Source organism: Hippopotamus amphibius, chromosome 8, assembly GCF_030028045.1.
Source record: "Hippopotamus amphibius kiboko isolate mHipAmp2 chromosome 8, mHipAmp2.hap2, whole genome shotgun sequence".
Classification (NCBI taxonomy): domain Eukaryota; kingdom Metazoa; phylum Chordata; class Mammalia; order Artiodactyla; family Hippopotamidae; genus Hippopotamus; species Hippopotamus amphibius.
The window spans coordinates 8,321,319-8,329,856 of NC_080193.1; the positions used below are offsets into that span (position 1 = coordinate 8,321,319).

The following is an 8,538-nucleotide window of genomic DNA, read 5'->3' on the forward strand; positions in this document are numbered from 1 at the left end:
CTGAACACAGGTAGTCTGGATCCAGATTTTCTGCAATATTCCCAAGAGATGTTGGGAATATCTAATTCTATAACCAATTCTGCAGAACCGATATGCAGTTTGCAGAATTCCTCACTCCACCCCAATCAGGAACCCCCAACCCCACCCCAGCTCCACAGTCAGCCCCACCATTTATTTGTCATCTACTTCATGCCAAGTGTTTCACAGTCCTTCTCGCTAATAGTCACAAGCACCCTGTGTCCATTTTATAAACAGGAAAACTGAGGCTTCAAGAGGTGATGAGACTGGTTGAGGGTCATGTGGACCATAAGGGGCAGAGCTGGGATTTGAGGCCAGATCGATCCCCTCTACAGCCTCCCCTTGGCCTCACTGTGATCTCCCAGTCCACTGGCTACAGGTACCAGAGCTCAAGGAACCAAGCCCAGAGCAAAAACCATCATCAACACAATCATTCCTCACCTTTGCACCTCATGTCACAGAAAGCACCTCCTTATCCAATACTGTTTCAAGATTCACAGCAGCTCTGCTAGAGAGGATGCATTATTTCCATTTTCCAGATGAGGAAGCCAAGGCTCAGAGAGGTGAACTGCCTGTTCTGGGTTATAAACTCAAACCGGGTCTCCTCACCCAGACCCCTGCTCTGATATGTCCCCCCAAAATCATGAGCCACGATGTTCACCATCACCTCTGGGTGGACCCTCCACCTTGGCAAGGACCTTCCTGCCCCATGTGATGGGCTGTATTTCTGCTCAGAAGTTATATACTAGCTCCCTCTCAGCCTCCATGAGAGGATCATACTTCCATCTCATTGATATTGAGTTTGGCCATGTGACTTGCTTTGGCCAAGAGAATGAGGGCAGAAGTGACACCTTCCCAGTTCCAAGGGGAAGCTTTCAGAGGCTCTGCAGTTCCCAGTGAGCTCCTGAGCATCGGCTGTCCACCACAGAAGAGCACGTCCTGGCTGGCTGCTGCCTATCAGTCTGGGTACCAAGATGAAAGTACATGGGGCAGACGGGAATCCAACCCAAAGCCTGGAATCCAGCCTCCCTGCCAAGCCCAGCCAAGGTCAGTCAACCCATCTGATGACCCACAAGCACGAAACAGCTGTTTGCTGTTAAAGGTCACTTTGATTTGGGACATGTGTGTTACACAGTATTATCATAGAGAAACCTGGCTGATACAAAGGACCATGTGTTTCCAGCCTTGGAGGGAGTGGGAAAGGTACAAACACTCTGGAGGGAAACTGAGCAGGCGAGATCAACATTCTAAACACCTTTCATCCCAACTGTTCTCCATCCTGGGATCTGTCCTCACATTGACTGCAACGAGTATGCAAAGACACATGAGCAGGGATGTTTACTGTGACACCACGTGTCATAGCAAGAAAACAAACCACTCAATGCTGCCAGCAGGGCATCTGTTCAATAACTAATAGCACCTTCATGCCTCGGAGTATTGCTCAGGTTTTTAAAAGAGTGCCGTAAGTAGACACGGACTAAAAAGGGTCCACATCTATTTTTAATTTCTGTGTGAAATTCTAGGTCTTATGATCGTTGTTCAGAGCGTATGTCCACATATAGTCTTTATTTTGCATCTGTTTACTAAGGAAACAACAGTGAAGACGAATAGGGTTTCTGTCTTCTTGGAACATCATCTAGAGGGGGAGGAAGCAACACCAACTCTACTACAACTACTACAACCACCATAAGGAACAAGAGTAATAATCAACGCACACTGAGCCCTGACTACGGGCCAGTCCCTTCTAATTTCCTCCTCACAGCAACCCTCAGACGTAAGAGCTGTTATTATCTCCATTTACCGATAGGAAACGGCAGCTCAGAGAGGCTAAGTCACCTGCCCAAGGTCACACAGCCAATGAGTGCAGAACCAAGATGCAAGTCTTTCCATCTGGTTCCAGAGTGGAGAAAAAACAAACAAACAAACAAAAAAAACCCCCAAAACTTAAGATAGTTAGCAGAGTGTGATAAGGGCTTGGAAAGAGGTAAAGAGAACATATGTATGTGGAAAGTTTCTGGAGGGTTGAGGGAAACTGCTGACTGCTTTATCTCTGAGGAATGGGATTGGGGTCTTGGGTGGGATTTTACTTTTCGCTTAATGTAAAATCATTTTGCCATCTTTGAAGTGTTTGGTGTGTTACATGTTATTTTCACAATAATATATATATTATATGTTATTATTATACTGTGTGTGTGTGTGTGTGTGTGTATGAGAGAGAGAGAGAGTGTGTATGTGTATTTCTTCTGACTCAGTGATGTAAATATCCAAAGATCAGGCTTTGGGGATGTATTTTATATTCTCAGTGGTGACAAGGCTATAGAACATTTCAAAGGTCACCCAGCTGAGCAATTAGCAAATGTGGCAGAGATAACTACTTCCCAGAAGTCAATCCATAATCATTTCCATATCTGTCTCACTTTGCCTTCCTCTCCCTTCCTCCCATCCAATTGACCAGATTTCTGAGGAGTGAATTTCTAAGCGCAGGGGCTCTTCTGAATTGCCCACAGAAGATGTTCAATAACATATCCATCACATTGAAGGGAAAAAAATATATGTGTGTGCATCCCTTAATTCAAAGTTTATTAGCTTCCTTGCAAATGACAAGAGTTTGAGTAGCGGGCTTGGGCAGGACCCCGGGAAGACTTAGTTTTATAAGCTGCAGAATCAAGGGTCCCTAAAGCAGGCATCGCCTGGGTGTGTTGTGAAGAATAAAAAAAAGAACAAAAGAGCTTTGCCCACAGCCCGGCACATGTAAAGGGTTTAGTGGAAAGAGGTTGTTCTGATGTGTTAGGTGCTTTCTCTACATTCTCTCCAATCCTCCCATTTTACAGAGGAAGAAACTGAGGTTCCAGGAGGGAAGTGGCTTGTCTGGAGTCACACTCCTATAATCTGCATGGGGGAGCAGGGGAAGGACGGTGAAACTCCTGGACAGGGATCCCTTGCCCTCCTCTCAATGCCAAACCTGCCGAAGCCTTCCTGATTGGGTATTTAGGGAGCGGCAGGGGCTGTAAAGAGAACTTTTGTTGCCAATGGTCTAACTTTTATTTCTTCAACACACCCTGTATTCTGGGTATACCAGTGAGCACGCAGGTCTCCTAATGAGCCCTGCCTTTGCCTGTGCTGCGCCTGCCTGCAATGTCCTCATCCTTGCCTCTCCTCCTTTAAGACTCAGCTCAAGTGTCACCTGTGGTTGCCCAACCACCCCCCCCCAACTCCCCCAGCCTCCCACCCCACCCCCACCCCGGCTAAACACACAAGGTTGGGAGAGGCAGGCGCCACCTGCCTGAAACCTATTTATATATATATAATGACATGTAGTCATCACATCTATTATAATAATCATACCCACTACTTAATGGGCAGAGACCAGTACAGACACTAACCTGGCAATGTCCATGCACTGCTTCACTCAACTCATATAACAACCCTTTGAGGGAGGAGAGTATCCTATCATGAGCCCATTTTACAGATGAGGATGCTGAGTCTCAAACCAAATACCATGGCCACAGACCACAGCCAGGACAGGGCAGCACCAGGGTTTGCCCCCAAGTCTCCCTGGCTGGCTCCCTCCTTTCTGTCCCTCCCTCCTGTCCCTCCCTCCTCCTGGAAGCTTCCCTGGATTTACCCCTGCTGCACCCCAACCCAACCTCATCACCCTTTGTGGCTTCTCTACTCAATCTCCCCGACGCCAAATATCCACAAGTTGCAAGCTGGAAGCAAATTCAAATCCCTGCTCTGCCACTGGGAGCTGGCAAAGACCTCACCGCCACACCACTGAGTCTTGAATCTGTAAAATGGAATGACAAGCCCCACCCCCTCACACAGGAAGGTGAAGAGGGTTCCAGGGTGAAGTCTCGGGGAGGACCTGGATGTTTATGACCCTCCCAGGGCAGGGGGACAACTGATGCTCAGGAAGCTTTGCTGAATTGAATGAAATACTGACACTGAAAATATTCAGGCCACCTCCCCTGAGGGTCTCCTTCTCCAGATTGACTGCCATGTTTCCAGGAAGGGTCTTCAACTGAGTGGCTTTCAAAACACAACACTGACCACTGTCTCTATCCAAGTTCAGTTCCGCCATTACCTCTCACCTGGATTTTGCGAGCAGTCTCCAGCCTCCTGGTACACCCTCTCCCATCCAGCCTCCGCAAGAGATGGGCAAGCTTCCCAAAACACACATCTAACACCATCCCTCTCCCCCACAGAAACTTCCACAGTGCCCCATTGCCCTGGAGTAAAGTCCAGACCCCTGGGAACAGTTGACTTGGGCCCCGTCAGGATCTGCAGCCAACACCCCATGCTGCCTCCTCCGTCCAGGTGCCCAGGCCTTTCTGTTCCCTCTATCCAGCACGTAACACCATCCCCTCCCCACTGGCACGCTCTCCCTCCATCCCCCTCCTCCCCTCCAGGCCAGAAGCCATCAGCCCCTCCTCCCATTACCACAGCTCTCTCCTGGACAGTTGCCTCTTTTCACAAAGACTTTACCCCTTAAGGGTGTGCCTCCTCTTGGACACAGTGTCTTGAAATATTTGTTGAATGGATGAATGAAGGAACTGCACATTTAAAACACTGCTCTGGGGCTCTTTTTCTGAGTTGGTCAGAGATGTATTCTGGTGATGCTGCAAGGGGAGAAAGGCCCAAGGCCAGACAGTGGGGTGTTCCATTCTCCTGCCAAGGTCAGCCCTGAATAAAAGCCAGTCCCCAACACCTCCAAGGGAGAGTGGGGCACCTCCAGCCTCAGAATCTGGGGTGAGGGCTATACCCGTAACATCAAGAAACAGCACTGCTGCCTCACGGGACTGCAGGGCAAGCTGATTGCTCATAGCTGGATTGCAAACCAGGAGGACAGATCCTATGTTGCCCCGGGTCCACCATTTCTAGCGTCTGCCACATAGTAGGTGCTCGATGCACACACTGGTTGACTGAAGAGCTGCGCCTGTGCCCAGACACTGTACTGAATGAAACCCTGTACTTCTCTAGGGTAATTGCACCCTTGTCAAGCATGCAAATCCTTTAAAAAAGGATTCCCCCTAAAACTACCAGGACTGTGGCTAGTGTCTGCACAACTCCCTCTGGAACTGTCCCAGGGATGAGACGCCAGTGTCTGGGAGTGAATGCATGTTTGCCCAGGAGCTCTGATGGATTAGCAAAGGGAAAGCTGGGCCAAGGGAGAAGTCTTGTTCAAATGCCCTGGTTACTGATTAGCCAAACCCTAGAGCTTCTCTCTGCAAGGAGGATCAGAGGGGCAATTAAACCCCCTTGGAAGAAAGACCAAGTTAAATATCTCTCTAATCCTGTAGTTTAAAAAGACAGCAAATTGGGTTTCTGGAGTCTTCCTTCAGATACCCTGGGGGAAGCCGCAGGGGATGAGATAAGGGAAAGGAGAAGCCACTGAAGAAGGGCCCACTAATATGTACAGAGCCCTACCTGTTTCGCACCTTTTATACCCATTAATCCTGCCAGTCACCCAGAAAGGGGAGGACTGTGACCCCCCCCCCCCCACGCCACTCCATCTTGCCCATAAGGGAGACCTGAGCTCAGAGAGGTTAAGTGTTTTGTCCAAAGTCACAAAGAAGCTGCAAAGGAAAAGCACTTTCTTTGTGCAACAGGTACAGCCCTTTCCTTTCCAAAAGGTAATGGCAGCTCCTGACTGGAGAAAGTTCAGTCCCGCGGGCAGGAAGCCCTGGCCACCTAGGTGGCGCGCGGAGGTCACACGCCCGCCCCACTACTGAGCCGCTACGGACCGGCGGGAGAGGCAGGGCTTCAGGGCGAGGCGCTCCGGGTCCGTGCCGAGTGTGTGCTAGGAGGGTGTGGAAAGGTCGGGCCCGGGTCGGGGGTCAAGGGGCCGTTTCCCTTCCCCGGGGCCCCGCCTGTAGCCCTAGGCGGCGCCGCCGGCGGGGTGGGGGCCACCCGAGCCGGCCGAGGAGCCGGGGGATTGAGTCTTAATCCCATCAGGGCGCCTCTGCCCTGGGAAGGCGCGCGGAGGGGTGCGCAGGCCCGGCGGGAAGAACGCGTTCGGAGCCCGGGAGCCCGCGAGCCCGCGGGGCCCGACACGCTGCTCTTTCCACCGCCCCCGCTGCCCGCTGGATCCCTTCGCCCCGGGCTCCGCCTCGATCCGCATCCCCGCTTCCCAGTGTCCACCTCCTGGGCCTCCAACCTGCACGGACGTCCAGATTCTAGCAGTTCCAGGCTGGGTACCCCGGATCTCCAGCGATCCCCCAGCTCCCGGCCACCAGATCTCCTCTCGGAATCACTCTCAAGGCTCGGACCAGTGGGGGGCAGGGGAGAGCGATCGACTAGCTCCCAGTTCCCAATCACCGTCCACAGTCACCCCCAGGCTGGGGACCGAATGGGACCCCAGGCCACCGGCGCCCGACCCACTTCTGGGGTCGACTCCCAAGTCTTCGGCCGGGTGGCGCGGGATCCATTGGCTGCCCAGTGCGGGATCTTCCCGCGGGATCGACTCCCAAGTCTCGAGAGACAGATCTCCCGGCTCCCAAATCGGGATGCCCCCTCACCGCAGACCCAGAGCCCGGGGAGAGCCACCGGGTCCCCACCTCTTCCCCCGGCCAACTTTGGCAACTTTTCTCCCGGGGCCTCAGCCGAGCAGAAACTTGGCCAGCCATCGCCGGCCGCCGCCTCCCAGTCCCCTCGCAGGCCGGGGACGCGGGGCGGACGGCCGGCTCCCATCCACCGCGGCCGCCGCGCAACCTACCCTAGAGCCGCCGCCACCGGCCCGCGCCGCGCCTCCACCTGCCCGCAGCCCCGCGGCACCTGCCCGCGCCGCCCGCGGCCCAGCGCAGCCTAGCCTGCTGGGGGCGGGGCCTCGGGCGGGGACGCGCCCCCGTCGCCATGGGAACCGCGGCCGGCGGCGCCTGCGCGGAGAGCCCCGGGGCGGAGCGCGGCGGGTGAACCCGAGCTCTCGGCGGGCGCCGGGGCCCGGGGATGGTCCAGGAGGTCAGAGGTCGTGAGCGTGTCCCTGCTCTCCTGCCGGAAACCCTCGAGCTCCGACCCCTCCGCGCCGGACTCAGAACGCTGCTCTTGATCCCCGCCCGCGTTCCTGGGGTCATCCCCCTGCCCTGGCCGGGATCCCCCCTAACAGACACCGACCCGCCGCCGGGTCTGCGCCCCCAAGAGCCTAATGCAGCCCGGGAACTCAGGAGGCGCACGATAGAGCCTCGCCCATCGAATTGCTTGGGCTGCGGGAGCCGCCGGGGAGCGAGCGGGGTCTGCGCGAAGCGCTCCCGCCGCCTCGTGGCAATCGCGGGAATTGCACCCGGGGGCCGCAGGGCCCGGGGGCCTGGCCTGAGGTCGTTCCCTCCGCTGGGGCGCCTACTGTATGCCATGCCTGCTGCCCTTGTGTTGAGGTGGTGTTTGAGGGGTGAGGCATATAGAGGTTTTTTGGGACAAGCTGAGAGAATCGAAGGAAGTCGCTCCTGAACGAGAAAATGCCTGTTTTGCTATCCTTTACTCATTTCATTCCCTCCGTCTTTATTAAGCACCTACAGTATGCTGGATGCGGGGGACCCAGTGGTGGAGCATCTGGCAAGATACAGGCTCTCGTGGAGCTTACAGACATTGTAAACAATATCTGCACGAATAAATTGAATTGTATTTGTGACTCGTGCTTCCTCCATTAGAAGAGTTAATACCTGAAGGACCTAAAATCTCACCTGCATTTATTGTAAGTCAGTGAGACCTCAATAAAGTCAAGGAGAGAAAAAAGAACATCACGCTGTGGGGCTTCAGGAGATTTGGCAGGGATCTCTCTTACCCATCTTCCTCTTGATTCGTGTGTGTAAGAAGAAGGCACCCCTGTTACGGGAGATACATGCATCATAGCCATTGTTTCTTTTAACCTGCACTTTTGGAGTAAGGATCTGCACCACCCTATTTTATCAAGGAGCAGTCTGAGGCTCCCCAGGAGGCTTGCCCACAGTGATGGAACCCAGAAATGGTAAGGCAGTGGCCCCATGATGTCTTACATCTTAGAATAATCTCTTGTATCAGCTGGACATCTTGAGAACAGCCATCGAAAGGATCCAACTCAGTGGCTTTTAAATGTGACTACCATTCCCAGGGTGGGGGCTTTGAGGTAGGGAGAATGGTTGGATTGAAAGTTAAAATGCCTCAAAATCCACCTTTCAGCAGGGTTTTTACATTATGTGTATATTATATGAGCAAAGGCAAATCGCTGTGTATTGTCTGCTGCTCTCTCTAGAACTTCTGGAGGCAGGGGCTTTTGTCTCTTTAGTTCACTCCTGATTCTCAGAGCCTAGAGCAGGGCTTGGTGCAGAGTAAGTGCTCGATAAATACTGCACTTAATAAGTATTGGGTCAAATGCATGAATGACCAGCAGCTGATAGGGTACTGTCTGCTACCTCTCCTCCCTAACCCTAGCAGAACTTCCTGTCTCTCCCAGGCAAATCTCAATTAACCAGAACGTGTGCACTGTGGGTTCTGTTGGACTGGATGTCTCAGCTCCCCATCTACCTTAGTCCTCCATCTTGGCATCTCCTC

The 8,538-nt window shown here is 53.2% G+C and overlaps 1 protein-coding gene across 4 annotated transcripts in view; it reads right to left on the reverse strand.

The window, feature by feature from the left end:
- KIAA1671 (KIAA1671 ortholog) overlaps nucleotides 1–6,833 on the reverse strand; it is a 186,227-nt gene extending 179,394 nt beyond the window's left edge. For 2 of the 4 annotated variants that reach the window (XM_057745211.1, XM_057745206.1), the window contains exon 1: nucleotides 6,734–6,763. The gene's annotated coding sequence lies outside the window, so the exon portion shown is untranslated. Of the gene's footprint in view, nucleotides 1–6,733 lie in introns of all 4 variants that reach the window. The other 2 variants (XM_057745207.1, XM_057745209.1) reach the window with 2 other exon arrangements.
- Nucleotides 6,834–8,538: the final 1,705 nt, after the last annotated feature.